The sequence below is a fragment of the Larus michahellis genome, chromosome 3 (assembly GCF_964199755.1).
Source record: "Larus michahellis chromosome 3, bLarMic1.1, whole genome shotgun sequence".
In the NCBI taxonomy this organism is placed as follows: Eukaryota; Metazoa; Chordata; class Aves; order Charadriiformes; family Laridae; genus Larus; species Larus michahellis.
In genome coordinates this window covers 19,483,267-19,504,466 of record NC_133898.1, presented here as the reverse complement: position 1 = coordinate 19,504,466, position 21,200 = coordinate 19,483,267, and the positions used below count along the sequence as shown (strand labels likewise).

Below are 21,200 nucleotides of genomic sequence, written 5' to 3'. Positions count from 1 at the left end.
TGAACCTAGTAGAGCAATTAATTTTGTATTGACGAGTAAAGACTCCCTCAGTTTTAAACCCCTAAGCATGTAAGACACCCTAATACAAACATGAAATTAAGTAATTAAGTTTACTACAGCAAAACAAATTCACAAGCAAACTATTTCAGCTAGGAGAAAAAGAAGAGACATTTTGCCTACATTTCAAGAAGTCTGCTAACATTGCTATCTCACATCTCATAGTGGCCTGCAGCAGCAACAATGGACTTTATAACACAGAATGGTCTTTCAAGAGCAATTTACTTTTTGGCCAGGTCAAAAAAAAGTCAAATAAAACCAAACTGCAAGCCTTTGCACACACTCAGTGGGGCCTTGTTTCAAAAAGTCAACTCTCTAAAGGTTCCATTTTCCCCTCTCTTAGCTCTAAGTGCTGACTAAACAACACACATGCAACACAGACAAGCCAGCTCTCCTCAGTCCATAGCTAATAAAACATTAAAGCAGATTATGGAACTTAATACCAGATACTGAATATGAGGAGTCTTGTCCATGCGTTCTCAGCAACACGACCTGAAGAAATAAGGGAGCAAGGAAGGGACAACCTTGAACAAGTCTGTAAGTGGAGAACAGGAGAATAAAATTAGGAAAAAAAGAAAGACAGAGGAAAACAAAGATCATTTGTACCTGATGACTAGGTAGTAGGAAAGCATAAACCGAGACAGAGACTCTGCATCTCCCAAGAAGCTGGAAGAAGCAGCCAACAAAAGGAAAAGGTCTGTTTTGGCAAAGCAGAGGTTGGAGGAGTGGGGGGCGGCAGCACACTGAAAGACAGGAAAAGTGACAGGCAAGAATATAAATGTGACTGTCTAAATAAAAATTAAGAGACAAAAACTCCACAGGGAGAAGTCTTGGACAGAATGAAATAGAAAGCCAGCAGAAGGACAAGAGGATTTGCACCTGAGGCAGTTCAGGTGATTACAAATCTAGCCTGGCGTTATTAACAATAGCTGCTGTAGAAGCAGAATAAGATGAAACTCATGACAGCCTGCCACCTGAGAGACTGGAGAAAGGATTTGCTGGATCAAGTAACCCTAACACTGCTAAAACCCCAGGCCGATGTGAAGATGATGCCTCATTACACTTCCAATTTTCTTTTCAGATTGCTTTTGCGAGGAGGGTAGGGAACTCCATGAAAGTAAAACTCATTAAGACTGAGGAGTTGGAACATACCAGAATCAAGGTTTCTCTACACAACTTCAGTTGGCTTTCACAGTAGGATACAATATTATTTTTCCTTCAAGGTTCCTGCCTCACTGAGTACACAGGGCGGACCAGCCCCTGAGGTCTAAATAATGCTTTGTAAGAGGCTTCCCTTTTTTAGCGCAGAAGCTCTTTGGCAAGAAGTGAATGGAGAAAAGACTCTGGAAAGATGGGAAAATTCCTCCACAGACTCAGACTCCCTTCACTCTTACCACATATTCCCTACACATGGCTGACTTTTCTTTTTTTGATCCAAACTCTTCAGAAGTTTTAAGTGTAGTCCTTATTTTCTGAATGACCAATTTGAGATTTGGTTTCTCGAGGTAGTTTCACATTATATTTAACCCTCAGCTGGTTTACATTAGTGCAGGAGGAGAAACAGCTTTCATTCCTATCAGACCAAACGCTCAATAGAATAGGTTCCATGTGACAGAAAGCCATCCGCATAAAACTGTTAGATCAACTGTCCCTGCAACCATCCAACCACTAAATCCACTACAAAGAGAGTAGCAGTAACCCACGGCCAGTGATGCTGAAGGAGTGAGACCACGCTTTTCAGCTGCAGCCCACACATCGACCAAACTATGTCTTCACACTGTTAAACTGTACCTCAATTTGCTGAGGAGCCAGATAGCACAGCTGCCAGTGAAGGTTTACATTCAGAGTATTAGATAATACTATAAAATCTGATTACAAAGTCAACCAACCCATTTCAGCTTTCTGCGTTCATTTTAAGACATACTTTGGCTTTCTTCCTTTTTTTAATCCTAGTTTCGCCATTTGTAATGTAAGAAGAAGAGGGGAAAAAAAAGACCATCTGTTAATCTCTGTGTTACAGCAGAGTAAGTTCGTGCTTGAGAAATAATATTAAAGCATTGTTGTGGTAACCACAACTGAAAACTCCTGGGGTCCAAAAGCAGAGAGTGGGTGGTGTCTTCAAAACAAGAGCATGAAGTAAATGAGATATGGCAATACTTAGCAATCAATAAGCAAAACACACTACCCCATTATGCGAGCACAGTCCACTCAGTGCACTAGCGTAAATCGAGATTAAAAAAAGGCTAGTGGCTACCAAGTACTGTATCACAGTGAATACACATAAGCACCAATGTGAAGCTGCACGCGTAGTTTAATTCTAGTATTTATTTAAGGTACGCCGCTTTCCACAGCCACAGTTATGTTCTGAACAGCCTGGTTGTGAAACGCCACATGCCTTGTTCCATACTCACGCCACACTTCTTACACAAGGACCATTCAGGTCAAAGTTTAGCTTTGCCAGAGGGCAAATCTAGCCGAGACAGCAGCAAACATGCCAATACCAACAGGAGAAGTGACGACAGGCACAGTAAACAGGGAAAACCACCCAGCTACAGTTGGCAAAAACTGACTGACTTCTGTGTATGTGCGAGTCATAACAAGAGACTCTGCTTTTTCCAAAAGGAAGGATACTAAGGATGAGATTATAGCAACAAGCCTCCGTTTATTCCTCTAGATGTAATAAACCCAGCAGCACTGAAACCAAGGTTTCGGGTAACGTACACGTTCCGCACACACTGAACGTATCCCCAGGCGAAGCTCAAGCGCTCTCCTCCAGCGGCTCCTCCTCTGGCATCGCCGCGGCTCCCGGCCCTCCTACAGCGCGCCGACCATGCCTGGGGAGAGACAGCAGGAGGGTCAGAGCGGGGCAGGCCGCACCTCAGCGAGAAAACAACCGGCAAGGCCGGGCCAGCGGCGGACACCCGGAGCGGCTGGTCAGCCCCGCCGCCGGACCACCCGTGCCCGCCCGCCCGCCCGCTCGCTCGCTCGCTCCCTCACTCTCCCTCACCTGAGACGGGGCAGCGCCGCGGCGGGAGGAGGCTCCGCTCCGCTCCGCTCCCCACTCAGGAAGCCGCCGCCGCGGGGAGCGCGGCCGCGCTAGCACCCAGCGTCGCCAGGGCCGCCGCCGCCGCCATGTTCCCGCTACCACCGGCGACCTCTGACCCCCCCAATCACTTCCGGTCACGGCTGTCAAGCCGTTGCCATGACAGCGCTGCCGGCCCCGGCCGCCCTTAAAGGGGCAGCAACCACTTCACCACCACCCACCACCCCTCGCAACCCCACGCCCACTCCTTACACACACACTCCTTACACACACAGACCTAGGGAGCGACCAGGTGTCTGAGGGAGCTGTGTGCCCGGGGGCGGCAGGCACCCCACCGCCCTGAGGCCCAGCCCCGCTGCCCTCGGCCACCTCTCCACCAGGCTCCAGGAGTTTGGGCCCCAGCTCGCCTCAAAAGTGGGTTTAAACCAGGCCTTTCGGGGTACGCAGAGCCCTGCTGCCGCTCCCACAGGGCAGCAGGTGGGAGAGGGTGGCTTCGGGCACTCGGGAAGACAAAGCACTCGTCTTAATTTAGTTATTAGCTAAAAAGGGGACAGTGATTCATCTGCCCAACAGTGCTGTATGGAGGGGAAAATCCTGCTATTGTTAGCTGTGGATTTTGTCATAAAATAGCCTGTCGAGTGCGAGAGAAGTGGAAAATGATTGTGGCATGGTTTCCACTCTGCCGTGAGGAGATGGTTTCTCTTAACTTTCTCTGAAACTGGCAATATTTTCAGCTTTTATTGCACCATGCTTTACTGCTGCTCACTGTGGACGCGGTTAACCTTTTTATACGCTTTCCACATGTATGATTTATAAGGTAAACAAATCTGGTGAAACCCCCAATCCAAGAAGGAAAACTCCAGGAGGTTTTAAGTCAAGTTTTACGCTTGTGTAAAACCAAAGTGCGCCCATGCCCGGCTGACTAGAGCTGTTGGATTAGGACCAAAGCGACCTGGGATCTCTTTCTAACCCCACAACAATTTCACATGCTCAGGTGAACATGCCCCTCTGCAAAACTCCTGCAAAGTACAAATACCAGGGCAAAACCTGATGCCAAACCCATTTAGGGATATATTGCCCCATAGCCACCCCCCTGGTGGGATCCCTCTTTTCTACTGCAGTTAGTTTTGAGGAAAACACCATCTCTTCTGAAGTGCCTACAATCATTCAGTGAGAAGTCATGGCCTTAATAAGTACCTTCCCAGAGCTGAGAATCATTTATCAATTTGACAGTACTTGAAATAAAAAAAATATGGAATGAGCCTTCTGGGAATCTCATCCTAAAAGTCATAAAAATGTTGGAAATTCCATTGCCATCCCTTTTTGAAGGGTCTTGTTTGTTCATTCATCCTGCAGAAGTAGGGGCTAAGGGAGGACTTAGTTGTCTTCCACTGGTGGAAGGTTATTTAGGAAGTGAAGCCAAACTTTTCAGAGGTGCGCAGCAAACAGATGAGAGGCATTGGTCCTGCCTTGCAGCAAGACAAATCCCAATTAGATGTTAAGAAGGAGTTCTTCAAAATGAAGGTGGGCAAGCACTGGAACAGGCTTCCCAAAGACCTTGTGCAATCTCAAAACTGGTCTGGACAAGTTCTTAAGTAAAAGTACTAATAGCATCCCAAGTGCTTCAAAATGTCATAGCTGAAGAGATGAAGACAACTTCTTATTAGCTTCCACTTTCTTTTGTGTCAGGAAGCTGTTTGTTGGGTGATTCAGCTTACCTGGCTTGTGCTAACTATAAAACAGGCATTTAGTCAGACTTATTCATCAAGTTTCCCTGCTCTAAGCAGCTCCAAAAGGTGGCCCAATCCATCCTACAAGGGATGTCTAAGGCAGCTCAGCACACGGGGAGCTGAAATGGCTGACTGTGGTAGCACTCTCACTGGTCAGACAGATAAAGCTAGGCAAAATGAATCCTCACTGATGCCTCCTGAAAATAAGGACACGAGGAAGGCAAACTGAAGAATTTCAAGTAGTTAAGCCCAAGACTTTAGGATGAAAGAAATAACATAGGCAGAATGGCTGTGAGGGGAATATGTGACTTGGGCTGTCAGCCTCATCAGTTTGAACAGTAACGCATGGAAGAAATCTGCGCTAAAATGGGTTAATAAAATCTTGAAGAAGATTTTGTAGCTAAGTAAGGAGCTTTGGCACTCTAGTGTGTATCTCTGAGCACCAAAGCATGGGCCAGAATCTTACTGCAGCCCACTCTGCCATTTCCAGGGTGACCCTGGACAAATCACTTCACTCTCCCTATCAGTGTAGTAGGAATAATGACACTTTCTTTCTGCTGAGAATGCTGTTGGGAGATAATAATCAAAGTTCGTAATTTGATTAGAAATTCTGAAACACTATACAGCTCTCCTTCTTACAATGCCAACACCTGGCTACACAAACTTCCAGTTAAGATATTTTATTTATAACTGTGGAGAAAACAATTTGCTAAGACAGATAATAACCAGTAATTGTATTCCTGTGTTGCTTAAGGACCCCAAAGCAGTTTTGTACTGTTTGTAGAGAAATCATTTTGTCTATCACATTGACATGCAGACGGCTGAAGAAGAACATGACATCTTTTCAACCATTCCCTGTGGCACTCTGTTAGAAAATACAAAGGAGAATTTAATTTTCAGTTGCAACTACACAGGCAAAGTAGATAAGCACCTTGTGCTTTACAATCCTATACTTAACGCTGAACTTGTGTGAGGTGAGCTAGCGTAACAGTTTTGTTAGAAAGCAAAAAGTCTGCTCAAGAAAAATACAGGCATTCATAATGCCCCTACAGTTTTTGTGAAAGTGGAAAGTACAATTTCTACAGCCAAAGACAACAGTGAGGGGAAGAAAAGAATGTTCAGTATTCAGCAAAAAGGAAGAATCCGGCTGACTGGAAATGTATGTGCGTTTCAGAAGGCTTTGTTAAAATAATATTAAGGTACTGGCTTTACCTCCACAAAAATAATGCCATTTGAAGCTGAAGTCAAGCTTTTGACATGTTTGAAGTAAAACAATATCGATTTAATTTAGCCACAAAACAGTACCTGTGGGTAGAGCTGTAAGCAGTGAGGCCTGATTTCCAACAAACTCACTCCCTGTATCCCCCAGACCACCTCCGTCCCCGCTGCATTAATTTCGTCTCCTCCCCACACCACGGACGACAGTCCCGCAAAGCAAGAAGCAGGAGGTGTGGGTTGGCCAGTGAGTACGAGCTGCCAAGAGAAACAATAATGTTTGCTCAGTGGGGGCATGAATTTAGTTCTTGCTCCTCTGGCGTGCTGTCTGCATTAACAGATATTGTAGGAACATGTGTTTTTCTGAGACTACTGCCATTCCATCAAGTTTGAGTTAAATTAATCAAAAAGATTCAAAAGCTATTACAGGGGGGAGACAGATTGAAAGTCAGCGTGGCCGCATAAGCAATATTCATGTAGAAATGAGACTGAAAAAATAGAGTTGACCACAGTGGAGGGGGGCGGAAATCAATGAAAACCTTTTTGGAAGGGGGCGAAATTAAAAATGATTCAGACTTTCTAGTTGTGCTAGCACCTGAGAAACAGAAAGTGAAAACATGAAATGAGAAGAGCTACCATCCTTCCAGTGACAGGACTTGGAAATGTATGGAATGAAGAATTTAAGATATTGCTAGTAACATGTGAAAAGGGAATTTTTTGGCTATAGCTGATGTAGGCTTTACATAACGTTTTTAGTGATATGATTTGCAGTGGGACCCTTCCATCCATCCTGTGTTGACATAGCTCACCTGAATGACAAGTGGCATCACGGAGCTTGTAACAAGACGCTAAGAGAGGGGAGAGAGAGAAGAGGGGAAAGGATTCAAAACCAGTGTCACTAACAACAGCAGTATGCCTAAAACATTTTGGGTTTTAATCACTATTGCTTAGTTCTGCATTTTACTCATAGATTAAGTTCCCTTGGGGCCTATATCTGAGCTGAGGGACCATGTGGCACTCGAAAGGAAAGAAAAGATGAGCAACATGGAAAATATCTTTAAGCAGCCAGTCTCACCTCCCTAGAACTGCCAAAAAAGAGCAGAAAGAAAACTTGTGTTCTCCTGTTCTTTGCAAAAGCCTCAGTCACTTGAGTGAGGAGACTCTCTAGGAGCTCTTGTCGCTAAATGGCCTGGGCTGTACTTGCATCAAAAGGTTTTCAAATTGTGACCCACAAGATTCTTATGGGTCTGCCGAGACCCTGCTGTTCACGTGGCTATTTCCACCTCCTAAGTCACATCAGAATGTGTTAAATGCTTTCCTAATGGTCCGATGCCATGTAAACAATTGCAGAATTAGCCCCAGAGATGTTATAAAATGCTAAATTGAAGGATGGGAAGAAGAGGAAGAGGAAAGGATTGTGTGACAGAAAGGGAAAGATGAGAAGGGATCATAAATGCAAGAGGTGGGAGGTCATGAGATGCTGTCCCCAAAGACCTCTGCCCCAGAGAGCAGTGCAGGTACCATCATCACAACCTCTACTGTGTTTGTTCCTAAAAACCTTTAGGATGGCCCTGCCCTGATCCCTCTGCTCTGCCCTAACACTCCTCATAGGCCTCATTTGCCAAAACTGCAGTACTCCACATCCACCTGGATTTTTCCTCTCTCGTGGGTTTTCTAAGCAAATTTCACTCCCTGTGAGAAGAGCTAAGTTACTTGATGTCTGGATTGTTCACCTTCTCGCTTTCATTTTCTTACTTTTCTGGAGGGTTGGAGATAAGGATACGACAAGCCCACGTAAGGATTTTCACCTCTCCATCTGCTTGCAAAGGAAAGCAGATATCTGAGCCCACATACCCTCTTAGGTGTGGAAATTTGCTAACTGTTCATAACATGCCTGAGCTGCACTTGTTAAATTTTTTCAGAAACAGCAGAAGTAGTGAAGGGGCCTTGACTCACAGGGTATCGGCACAGCAATGAGTAGAGATTACCGTCAAAACAGGGGAGGCAGTGACAGCATGGAAAGCTTGCACTGATTTAAGCTGGTATAATATTTCTGGTGCCAGTAAGGTAGGTGTATATCTCTGGAGACAGACTAAGCCCGTTGTTATGCACAGCCCCATGAACAGCAAACAATAAAGTCCACTGTTTACTGCCCTACAAATATAGTAACTGGTATGGGTGATATAATGGATTTAGCTGATTTGGGAAACACTATGAGTTTAAATGTTTTTGCTATCAAATTCAAAAGGCATCTGCAGGTATAACCATGAATGGCAATGCAATAAATTACTGGGTTTTTTAACCTCCCCAAAGCTAAAGAGAAGATGGATTTAATTCAGAAATGTTTATTTAATTTAGTTGCTGTTTGGTTCACAGGAGACTCCCTGCAGGGGCAATAAAATCCAAGGCTGCCTTTTTTATAGTGCTAAGATTTTACACTGCAGTCCTCTCCAGTCTTTTTAAATGTGTCCCTCTCTTGTTTCAAATACTAAGAAATTCCATTCATCATGACTCAGAAATTTCAGAGATGGAAACAATCTATTAAGCCCTATGATCCATCTCCTGAGCCGTGCAGAATTGCTCCCTATAGTGCCTTTGTATTTTTAATATTTTGTCCATCAAGTTTATAAGGTCAAATTACCGGAGTGTTTTAAATCACATTTCATGTTTGCGTAAACAAATACATGGTTGTTGCATTTCGGTGTAATTGCTCTTACAGATGTACCGGAGAAAGGAGGCAAACAGTAGCCAGGATAAATGGCAGGTGTCAGTATCAGCAGGGGGTGTTTTGGTGTTAAATGCGATCAGTGCTGTGCACAGTGGGCTTTCAACTATTCCTCTTTGGAGAATGGTCATTCTAATGTCAGTCATTAGCAATTTGCTGTTGGTCACTTGGGAACAGCATGTTTCCTACAAATTGCTTCTATTAGTCACCAGTTCTTGTCTAAATAATTGACTATGGGAGAGAGAGAGCGAGCCTGTGTGAGACAGGAGTTAACAGTATGGCAGAATGTATGGGTACATTGTTATAAGACACATACTTTACATTTTTTGAATGCCAAAAAGTAGTGGAATGGGCTCAGATCTCTTTTATGCTGGGGTCAGGCCAGAGCTGCACCACTGAAGTCCAATGGAGCTGCTTGAAAAGCCAATGCTAATGTACATGAGATCAGTATCTGGCAGCAATACAGCAGTACATTTGCTTGTCTCTGAAATGCAGTCACCTCTGGCACGAAACCTGGCAGCTGTTTCACATAAAATGTTAAGGATGTGGACCAATATCCTTCAGGAAAGGAGGAAGAAAAAGAGGAGGAAGACCATGGACGAGTCTCGCTAGTTTGCACCCTTCAGATTCCTGTCGACAGCCCGTTTAGTGAAAGATCCTACACTGTGTTGTTAGTTCAAGTACCTGCTGTTTTGACAGCCTTTTATCTCACTGAAAATAGGTGTTTTGGCATGACAGTAAATAAATGGAATGAAAGAATTTAACTTACCTACTAAAAAGAAAAATGCTGTGGCAGAGAAAGCAGGTCACAGTCAGTAGCACATCAGCATTCAGCTATGTCTTTCTCGTCGGGAGCTTCAGTCTTCCCACCATAACTTCTGAATACGTTCTACTTGACCGCTCTTATGGTCCTACTATACTTGGTTTGTGAAAGCTGAGCCTGAGACCGTGGGGGGGTAAAAGGTTACAAATGTCCTCGTGATAAAACTCATGTCATAGTTATAAGGAAATATGTAAGGTTTTTTTTGTTGATGAGGTACTTTAGAGATGCCAGAAAAAGGGGGCTTTGAGATCATACAAGTCATTCTGGAGCCTCTGAAAGCTTATATTGGGACTCCAATGCAGGCATGTTGAACAGAGGCGCAGGGAGAGAAGCAGCAGGACCAAAGCTGCCGATCTCTGGACTGATGTAGAGGGGACTGGGTGGTTATTCCCCAAGATCTGAGTAGGAGCCTGAGGGGGATACTGGGAAACCGGAGCTTAATTATTGCTGTCGTACAGGGAGGCAGCAGCACTGGGACAATGGATGGGGGTCAGAGAGGGGACAGAGGAGCCAGCCTTACGTAAGCCATTTCTCCAAGTTACGCAACGGAGAACAGTAATAACACTAATACACTTTTATAATGCATTCCTATGGAGATTTAAAATGCTTTGAAAAGGTAAGTAAATATTATATCATAAGGTGGCAGATGGAGAACCCAGAGCAATGAGGAAATAAGTGGCTTCCTTGTCACTGTAGGGAGAGGCAGAAGTGTGGTGGGGAGCAAAAGGAAGGTCTGTGGATCCCTGTGAGCACTTGGTCACAGCCTCTCTAGTGCCCGGGTCTGCTGGACAGGATGAAAGCTGGCAGGTTAGAAAGACATTTTCCCTAAATCAGGAAACAAATCAGAACAGAGAAGGAGATTTTTCAAGATGGGAAAAGATGTTTGATGAAAACAACAGAGAAGCATTTTTGGGTTCCCAGGATTTTATTACCTTTTCTAGTGTGAGCCAAAGGATCCTATCCAAGTTTCCAGAGATTACTCCTCACAGAAAAAGCAAAGCCCTAATAAAGGACATAGCAATTGCACAGTAAAAACAACAACAATAATAAAAAGATGGCTTTTGTTTAATCACCTGGAGAGGTCCAGTGTGATGCAAGTAAAATGTGGGATAACAAGCTCCACGAGACAGGTGACATCTACAGGGGCTTGTCAGACCAAGGCAGCAAAGTGAGACCAAGTGAGGTGCTGGTGGGGAGCGAGGAAAGACAGCGCTCCCAGTAGCATGCACCTGCCTATGGTCTTCATGGTCAAGCTGCTGTTTGTCATCAGTGCTAGTGGCCCTCAGGATTTTTCTGCCCTCTCAAAAAACTGTTCAAACCACTTGTTGATTTCCCAGTGATAACAAACCCGCCACCTCTCCTTACTACCTCTCCAGGCTGGACTAGTTCCTTCAGGGTTAACACAGGGGGAGCAACCCAACCCAACCACTGGATGCAGAGGGATCTCCATCCTCCGGAGGATGTATCCTGTGCCTTCGAGCACATCTGCCCCATGTAATAATAAGGAGTGCTGCCATCACGCCGCTCATCCCTGTGGAATTGCTACGTGCTGAGGACAGCCCCTGGCTGCCCCTGTGCTGGACTTACAGCTCTTGGTCCGTTCCAGCTGCTCTGCCTCCACTCGATGGGTGCAGCTGCCCTCTTTCTGCCCGGGCCGTTTGTTTTCCCTGGGCAGGCAGAAGATCTCCCTGCCTGCCTTTGGGTGCCTTCAGCTCACGTACAGGAGCCTTGGGCAGTTCCTGTGCCGTGTGTCCTCTCTCCTGCCTGCAGTCCTGCTGTGAGCAGGACAGGTCCTCCAGGAGAAGTGTTAGCTGGGGAGATCAGAATGTGTGGTTCAGGGCTTTTCCTGCAAGACAGAAATTGAGCCTTCATTAAAAATTCAGCTCTCACTCCTCCTGGACTGAAATGAGGGCTCAGCCGTGCAGCCAGATGTAATGTTGTACAGATCTGTCGGACTAGTCCTGTGTTGTCTGTGTTAGTTTAGATTTCAGGGATTTATGGAAAAATGTATGTCCTGTCATATGAAATGCAGTAACTAATAAACAATGATTTGCAGCTCTCCAACTGCAACATTTAGCAACCGTTTGTGGCTGCAGTGTTCTAATAGGTCAGTGAGTAGCCAGGTGTTGCCTCCATTTCTGGACGGGGAGACCTAGAGCACAGGACCGTTGCTGAAGATTGCTTCCTTTTCCAGAAGGGGTGGTGCATGGCCTCCTCCCCCATTATAATCCCCCCGTGGGCAATACTGCTACCAGGAAGAGCCATAATCTCCCCTGGGTGGGGTGAATGGCACAACAGGAACACCTCCAGATCATCTTCTCTGGCTCACTCCTCGGACAGGCTTATCCATGGGTTTGGAGGGGAGAAAGGTAGAAAAGCACTAGCCATCACTGCTGGAAAGGCCGTACATGTGGCTGCCAGGAAGAATCTGGCCGTGATTACATGAAATCCAGTGCTGTTTGGTCAGTCTCAAGTGGACGCTCTCCTCTGCTCTGGCTCATCGTGGACAGGATCCGGCGTTCTGGGCGAAAGCGAACGCAGCAGCTGAGGCTGGCACAGAGGGGACTGAGCCAGCTTCAGAAAAAGCATGTGGCTTTCCAAACATCTTGCAGTCCAAAGCAAAACCAGCAGTTCTGACATGCTGTGAGCAATAAACAATGAGCTTTGTCAGCATGTCTAGAGGAAATGATAATTCCCGGAGTGTGAATGATGAAATGTTAACCAAGATGGAGGCTTGGGATAGCATTGTGGTTAGGAAAGCATATGTGCATCAGTGTGGAAGAGCTGACACTAAGGCAAAGAGCCCTAACTAAGGCATTAAGATCTTCCAGGTCTCTCAGCTTATTCCCCAGTGGTGTTTTCTCCTGTTCCCTGTGTAAAGTGTAAGGCACGTTGCTTATGCCGAAAGGGAGATTTGCACTGTTGTAACCAGCACCTGAATCCACCCCTCTCCCTCCATGGCTCTTCGTCACCTACCGCTCAGCACTGCCATTCAGCCCCTCTGAGACACACAGGTCTCGGTGCAGGTCAATTTACTATTGAACATGCATTACGAGATTGGCTATCCCTCTTTTCCATCCTTTGTACTAATAGGCAGTTCTGATTGCTCTGGTCTTTTCAGTGTAATATAAAGCCTAATGAAATCAGTGGGAGTGTTTTTATAGCTTACCATGACCTTGGCAGAGACCTGGTAGCTCTGTGCTTTAATATTTTGCAAATCTGTTGCATAGTTTCAAGGCCAAAAAGAGTCAAGGTGTATTTTTCCCCTTTGCTTGGAGGATATTAAAGCTATCCACTGCAAACGGTGTGAAATGTTTCCAGTCACTCCAGCAATAAATAGCACTGACATGCATGTATTAGCAGGAAGCAAGAATAACTAGAATCAGAGAAAATGATGCAATTATTCATAGTAATAATATTAATTTCATAATGTCATCACTGTAGGGGTCTATTGCAATAAATAACCTCGAGAATTATCTAAGTGCGTGTGACAGAGGACGTATGTGCATATGAAATCTGATTACACAATAACTTTTTCCTGATGTGCCCTATGAAACATGGAACCTTGATCTCACTCTCCAGCCACCCATCCTGGGGTTTTAAGAAAAATGACATTCAGTCCCATTATTCAATGCTGGAGAAAAAAAACGACTCAGTGTTCTGCTATGGCTAGTGTTAACCTCAGGCATTTCTGGCATGTTTCTGCTGTAAATTCATTTTATATGTGGCCAGGAAGTACAACATCTTGTTGCATCATGTAAGAAAATACCATATTTCTTCCGTGTTGCTCATTTCCAATCTACAGAAGCATCTGGTGGGAGCATGTCAGAAGATCTGTCACTAAATGTAAAAATTTCAGCCCACAATGCAGTTTCATGCCTAAGTCTCATCTTGAAAGAGCAAGGTCAAATCATATTTTACTTTTCTCCCTTTTTAACTGCGACTTTTATTGTCCTCCTCTCTTTCGTGCATGACAATGATTTTCTTTTCTACCCAAAACTGGTTTTGCCACTGTCAATTCTGGGCAATTTGTTTTCAGATGGAGATTAACACTGCTGCTTCCCAGGAAATTAACACTACTGCTTCCTCAGCGCCTTAGGTTTCCACTGAAGCCTGTCCCACAGCTTAACATGTCTGAGTTTTGAGGCACTCTTAGCAAAAAAATACAAAATACTACACAAGAAGAAGTAATAAAAGGCCAAACACTCCAGTTTGCATGAGAGATACTGCAGTGCTTGAGATGATGGCTAGCCACACTGCGGCATTTGCTACAGGGGCACTGATTTGTTGGATGATCCAAAGGCTAATCTTTAGTGCCATGAACATGAGCTCTCTCCCACCTCTTGTTCCTTTTAATTCCTCCCTCTTCAGACCAAGCCAACACCTGCTTCACCATTCCTATCATTCTCACAATGGCAACCCCCAAAAAATGTCTGTTGAGCGTTAGGAGGATGGCAGAGAGACATTTGCACAGCATAAAAATTACTCTCATTGCTCCTACTAAGCCAGGGTCCAAGCCACAGAGTCTTGCGCGCTGTCTACTGGCACAGTGCCTGTCAACTCACTGCCCCATACGTACAGACCTGGAGCCCTGCAGTAACAGAATCGGATCGTTTCTGTCACGCTCGTCTCTCATGACCTGCCCGTTTCTGTCTCCACGCCATGCCTCCCATGAGGGTCTCTCTGTCACCTGGTTAATCTGAAAATGGAGATGTGGATAAAACAGGTTGCATTTCCCAGCGGTCAGACTGGTTCCTCTGACATAAGCCTCACGCTCTTAATAGAAGCAGGAAAATTTGAGAAAATACATCTGATGTAATTAGCGTAACCTTTCTGCCAGGTGGTTAACAGCAGAGAAAATGTCTGGATTTAATATACCCATGGCCCCTCTTGATAAAGGACTGAATTCCAGTCTCCACTTAGAAACCTGAGAAAACTAAACATACCCTCCCTGAGAGCTCTTAAAGAGATGGATTTCCACCACTCACTTGCATTCCCAGATCTTTATTAGGCAAGAGGGAGTGCAGTCATAAAGCCAGGCGAAACGAGCAATGGCAATATATATCCAGATAATGAGCAAAAGACCCCTCTTTTTCAGATCTGTTGGCAGGGTTCCACCTCCTTCCCTTCCCTCTCTCTAGTGAAAAGGTCCCCCAGGGAGAGCCCCATGGCTCCAGCACCTCACTCGGGGTCAGGATCAATGAGCAGTCCTACCCAAGGCACCGATGGAGGACCCCAACTTTACTGGCAGTGCTACAGATAGAAGAGCTCTCAGCTGCCTGCACAAGCACCCAAAGACCTGGTGATAACACACACTGATGCTCCAGACCACCCTTGGGATGAATCGGGCCATGTGGCATGGAGCTGCAAGGCAGGAGTTTAGGCAGCAGAGTGCCTTCAACAAACCGGCGTTGGAGTGTGGTCTGCCCTCCTGCACTGCACTTACTCTTACCTCCTCGTAGAGCCTACTGGTAGAGGTGGAAGAACTATTCCAGCCTGCTTTCTGGCAAGTTGTTAAAGCAATCCAAGTACACAAAGGACAGACCACCTTCCTGTGCAACTGTGATGCCTTTTCCTCTAAGACACTATCATAAAAGTTAGGCGTCCACATCTCTATGTCCTGAGCGCAAGAGTCTTTGAAGTTTCAGGGTCTCAGGTGGCTGGAAAGGAATAACCGTGATTTCCAAAACTGGTTTATTTTCTCAGTTGCGCTTGAATGGGAAATTGCATCATCCCAGTTTGGAGGTGGGAACTTCACCTGTCCTGTCTGTTGGGTTGCTGTAACCTGCTCTGCCTAGTACTATAGTTTCAAACTTTTTGGAGGCTGCTGCTTCACACTGAATAGGTTGTGCCCAAGGCAGTATTTACCATGAGAGGATAGAATATATTCCACATATATTCCATCATTTATTACTGCTTATAAATGATTTGGGGCTGAAGATGTAAATGTTGATCTTCAGTGTGAAAGGCTTAGATGATTTAACTCGTTTACTCAACTTTAGGAGACTGACAGCTTTTTAATTACAAAATCTATTCCTCTCCCCTTCCATTCTGCCTTACTGGGTCTTTTTGGAGTTTACTGAAGTACCCAAGGGCTGGGTACTAATTCAGTTAGCTCTAGGCTGGATTCTTGGCCACGTTTAAGCTAAGTTCAAAACTAAGCATTACTCTTAGAGATGAAGCTGTGGAGTTAGAAACGATTGGAAAGCTGGACGTGAAAAATGCTAAGTCTGAAAGATTTGGATATTTTCCAGGTTTTGCGTATTACAGCCTTTTGCCTGTCTAATTTATACTTTGTGCCCATCCTAAACCTAGAAACATAATCAGAAAACCTAAGGGAATCCTTCTGAGACCCTGTAAACCTACCTTCTCTGTAAGATAAAAGGAGGTGCTTTCTCCTTTCCTGAAAATCCCCATTAAAACAACACATGGCCTTGACTCCAGAGCAAGAAGCAGCAGGATAGTAGTCAGGACTGAAGGAGGAGACTATGTGGAAAAGACAGAGATAGTCCAAACAGCAGCAAAATGGCAACATGAATTGTCCATGGGCACGTATCCAGGTAAATTCGCTCATCTCTGTCTCTGTCATGCGCGGCTGATGTCCAAGGAAAGCCATGCTGACTGGTCAGTGTCACAGCGGAGCTGTTAAGAGCGTAACTCAGTGTTTGGATAACGCATCCAGCCATTCTCCTGGCTGTCCAAACACATCGTGTGACATGGACGGAGGTAAGAGAGTCTGTCTGGACAGTTTCAGTGAGGAACAGGATTCATCTTTCCCACTCGTATTGAAGCCTTTCTTTTTGGTTCTGTTCTTTTCTCTCTCTTTTTCCTTTTTTTTCCCCGTTTTTCCAGAAGGCGCCCATCCAAATGGCCCTATGAGTTGCGTGTGCCATGCAGCTGTTTCCTGTTGAGCGGCCATCAGCTGGCAGCAGGCGGTGGGGGAGCGGTGGCTGCGGTGACCTCTCTGCCATAGGGTTTGCACAATGCCCTGGGAACTCTGGGAACGTATGGGAATGATGTACACAGGAGATATTCCTGGGGTCATTACACACCACAGGAAGAGCCTGGATTGCAGCGGTCCTATAAATTTCCTTCATTCATCTCCGCTGGAGTCAACAGTCGAAAGCAATTTTAAGCACTTGGATCATACAGAATATATAAATACCTGTATTCTGGCTGGCTGTAACAATTCAATGATAAGTATGACTCCCTGGTGAATGAACAGGATATCACAGGCTTATTTTATCTTCCAAATGGGTCAGAGTTGAGTCTTTTTCTGGATTTCCACATTAATTTTCTCTTAACAGGTTAGGTCTTTACTCGGAAAAGACATTGTTATAGTTCTCAGACTCGCGGCCACAACAGAAACATCTCCAGATCTTCCTTAGATATTTAAAATAAATTTGTTACAACCTGTGATTTGGTTCCACTTTCTAACGAACACCCTCATTTTTATATCTGGATATAGTTTAGGCTTATGTATTCAGCCTGCATTCCACGTATGTAGATCCAGTAACCTTGAATCAATATGTATCCCTTCGTGACTACTTTAAGGGGAATAAATATTAATTAACCTTTATAGTCAATAATGGCCTTTCCTGTGGTATCCCTGTTTGCATACCATTGTCTGAAATGATGAAGTTATATCCCTTGATATATATATATATATATACACTATTTTCAGTAACAATATAAGATTATAAAAAACCCCCTATAATTTCTTACAAGAAGAGTAATTTTGCATTTTTTTAAATGCTGCAATTCTAGCATTTTTAAAAATTTCAACAGCCATTTACAAATGCTGAAAGTTTCATCTGAGAGCTGGTTGAAAAATGTGGAAAGTACTGAAGCGAGCTCAAGAGTCAGATTATTTTGGCTAGTGTGAGTATTTCTCTAGGCCTTAAAAATAAGGCAGTGGGATAAAAGAAATTCTGATCTTAGCGTTAGACTTGTAGGCAGAGTGTAATGCATGTGTTGTGTTTTCCAGTGTATTTTGGCCCTTGTACTCAATATGCAAGGAACATATATATATACACACACACATAGAGTCTCCACTTTTCTTCACTTGTATGTTCAGTTGAGCTGTGTTTAGACTTCGAAGGAACATGCGTGTAAGTACACACACGTGCATGGACACAGACATAAATCCAGCTCTGAACATACGCATACAATAGATGCATAATTTGTGCTTATGCTGCGCGTGCTGCCTTGCTGAAGCCTTTCAATCAAAGATCTCAAAGTATTTTAAAGTCATTTAAGAACCAAATATCCCATGGGTGTAGTCATGAGCTACCAGTATACCTTGTCCCCTGTTCACGTATTTCACTAGCAGCGTGTTGAGTTGTATGCCTTGTGAATACACACTAGATAAAAATTAACCCTCTCATCACTATTGCAAACGATATCTTTATAAGTTTCCTAGTGAAGTGAGCTGTTTCTCCCAAGTCCTTGCTCATTAGCAGGCCTAGGAGCAGCACCCAGGAATGTTACCAGCCCGATCTGTGTACTCATCATCAGAGCAGGTGATTTCTCCGACATCTCATTTTGCTACACACTGCTCCTTTAGGTTTTCATATCCTGCTCATCATCCTGAAACAGAAGGAATGACGTCAGAAGCACCCTCAGCTCCAAAACGGGTTGCTCAGAACCTCCCAGGATTCAGCCCAGTTTTATCAGAGGAGACACAAAGTGCGGTGATCGTCAGCTGGGTGAATCCCAAGGGAGGACCACAGGATTTCTGTTAGACACTTTGACGAGCCGGGCACAAACCTATCAGCATCCCAGGTCTGCTCTGAACATGACAGAAAGAAAAACAAAGTTTTAAATTAAAAAAAGAAAACCCATCAAGGTTAATCTTTCAAAAGCCAGAGTCCATCTGGATGTCTTCTTCCTTGGTATTAATTATGAAGATTCGCCCTGTAATCCATAAGCAAAATATGAGTGAGATGTAAGCTTGCTGCAGTTGCACTTAATATTTTGCTTGCTAACAGGGCATCTAATCCACCAGGAGCAGGAATTCATCAAGCCTCAGGGGCTACCTAAAGCACACAATCCCTCTAAATGAGCAGTAATCTCCTCTGTTGAATCTTCAATCTCATGAACTAATAAGTGATGCTAAAGGCTCATTTGCTTTGGGAGCTCCCAGCGGTGGATGGGACGACGCTGTACCCAGCTCCTGGTGTAGCAGCGAGCAGAGCCCTGAGACGAGTGTGGGCAAAGAGGCAGATTCCTGGCATTTTTTATTTTCACAGCAAAGAGCACTTCCTTCCTTGGCGCGCCAGCGCTCTGCCAAAATTTGTGAGCCACATGAACGCCGGACTAAAAAGATCCCACTAACGGTCTCGAGCAGCGAGATCAATAATAATTTCCACGAACTCCGCTCTTTCACATAACGCCTCCCTCCCTGTTCCCCGTGGGATAAACAATGGGATGCAAGGCTGACATTTTGCAGATGCTGGGAGCGCAGGCGGTTCCGGCAGCGGCGGCGGGAGGAGAAGGAGGCGGTGCGGGGGAGAGGCACAGGCGACTGAAATTCATTACTTGGAGAGGTCGAGGGGGTCAGCGACAGTGGCGCTGAATGGATTTTTCCAGCCGTTTCGAGCTGAGATTTGCACTCTGTAATCTGAATGCTTTTATCTATTTCTGAAAATAGACAGGAATTTTTTCCACAGGCTGCTCCAATCTGGCCATGGAGATGCAGGGAAGGATTACAGGGATAAATTCAGGTTTTGTTAAGCAAGCGTAGCTTTTCCAAACCAAACATAGACAGCTTTCTCGCGGCATAAACATGCATACAAGAGTTCTCTTGTTGGAAGGACACATCCCCTTGTGCAAGAGATGAAAGCGCTGGGTGCCATGCACAACCCCAGCGCCTTTAACTCCTGTGTTGTACGCTGTTTGCCTCCCCAGGCCAGCTGTGCTAGAGACAGCGAGATCTCTCCAAAGCTGCAGAGAATGATCTAGATTTGTTTCCCCCGCTGAACGAACCAAAGGACTGCTTTACTCACTGATTATTTTCTGTTTCACCCGTATTTTGCTGCAATTGAGCTTCCTCCTTTGCTTAGTCATGTCCTCTTCTGGCAGAGGTTTCTCTGAAAAGAGAGCTGATTCTAGAAATTAGCTAGGACAGAAACTGTCGGGTGGGTGTATTACAGCACTTTCAGGGACAAGGAATTTGATAAGAAGCCAGCTTTATTTACTAACTTTTTTCTATCTGTAGTAGAAAATATGATGCTGAGGCCTGGTTTTGGTGTTCCTAAAGTGTTTGCAGCTAGAAACTAAAGGATATGTTTGTGTGTGTGTGTGTGCTAATGTCTTGGGGTAAAATACCATGGGCTAACAGGATCTGCAATTTCATGGCCTCAACGGTTCTCAGAAGGTTTTACCATTTTCCTGGTGTCCCCCAGCCCCACCGGCCCTGTCTCCGAGCAGCTCAACCTGCCCACCCTCGGGTGGCGCAGTCACTCCCATGCCGAGCTCCTGGTAATGAACCAGCCACCCTTTTCTCTCGCCTGCGCTTGAGCACCCCCCCTTTATGTACAAAACAGGTTTCGTGAAGCACAGATGCCCCCTTTTTGTGTGGACAGAGTTACGGACTGAGGTGTAACCCTGCTCTCTCAGTCTGCCATCAGGACAGTAGGCAAGTGTCTGTGCAGTGGCAAGTACTGGGCTAGCAGATCCGGAGCTTTGCTTACCATCCTGCCAGGAGGTGGCTCTGCCTAGCCATGCCCAGGTGGCAACAGAGCTGCAAACGAAACACCCTAGAGCAATAATTCTAGGGAAAAGTGAGGGAAAGAAAAAGGTAATTCGATTAAGCATTGCAGTTATTAATGTCCGTAAAGCCTTTGTGGTGGGGAGGTATGAATCTGGATGGAAAAGAGGATATACGACTGGGGCCACACCAGGGCAAGCAAGGGTTGGAAAACCGCGCCAAGAGCCGAGCTGCTGAAGCATCCTGACAGCTTTGAAAGATGATGGTAGGGAGTGACCGTCCCCTGGGAGCCTCCTCAGCTGGAGATTCAGAGGGAAGAAAAGGTCTCTTAGGAGGCAGCCAGATCCACTGAGCTTCAGCTGTTTGACAGAGGCTTAGATCAGCCCTTCTCAATGCAATGTGGCATGTCCATCAAAGCAAAAAAACCCAAACAAGTGAGTGAGTGCAAAAACCCATTGGCATTCACCCATGCCCTTAACATTTACCAGCAGTCTCTCCCCACGCTCCTGTCTGTGCATCCTGCCATTTGCCTGAGCTCAAAGCACAGTTTCATTTCAAGCCAACAGCAAGCGCTGCCTGGGGGCGGGGGGGGGGGAAACGCCTTCAGACGCAGCTGCTCCCTGGCATAGAAGAAGAGACATCAACCATTTCCCCCCAGCCAGCTAATTACCGACAGTAAAATCAGTTGATTCTGTAATTTGGAAATTAAGTTTCTGTGATTTACCAAACTGGTCAGACTGGAGCTTTAAACATCACCTTCTTCTGGACAAGGGAAAACACTGAAAACAAACCCTAAGGAAGTGTTCAAAGGAATTTGCTTGTGGGGCAGGATGTCTGTGCAGATGGCAGCCCAACGCCAAGGATTTAAGATGGTGCTTGGGCTCAGAGGACTCTCC

At 45.2% G+C, this 21,200-nt stretch overlaps 1 protein-coding gene across 3 annotated transcripts in view; it reads right to left on the bottom strand.

Annotated features, from left to right (window-relative positions):
* LCLAT1 (lysocardiolipin acyltransferase 1) overlaps positions 1 to 3,224 on the bottom strand; it is a 120,371-nt gene extending 117,147 nt beyond the window's left edge. For 2 of the 3 annotated variants that reach the window (XM_074578957.1, XM_074578958.1), the window contains exons 1-2: positions 3,065 to 3,216; positions 2,779 to 2,891 (exon numbers count right to left, since the gene is read on the bottom strand). The gene's annotated coding sequence lies outside the window, so the exon portion shown is untranslated. Of the gene's footprint in view, positions 1 to 507; positions 593 to 2,778; positions 2,892 to 3,064 lie in introns of all 3 variants that reach the window. The other variant, XM_074578956.1, reaches the window with a different exon arrangement.
* Between the last annotated feature and the right edge of the window lie 17,976 nt (positions 3,225 to 21,200).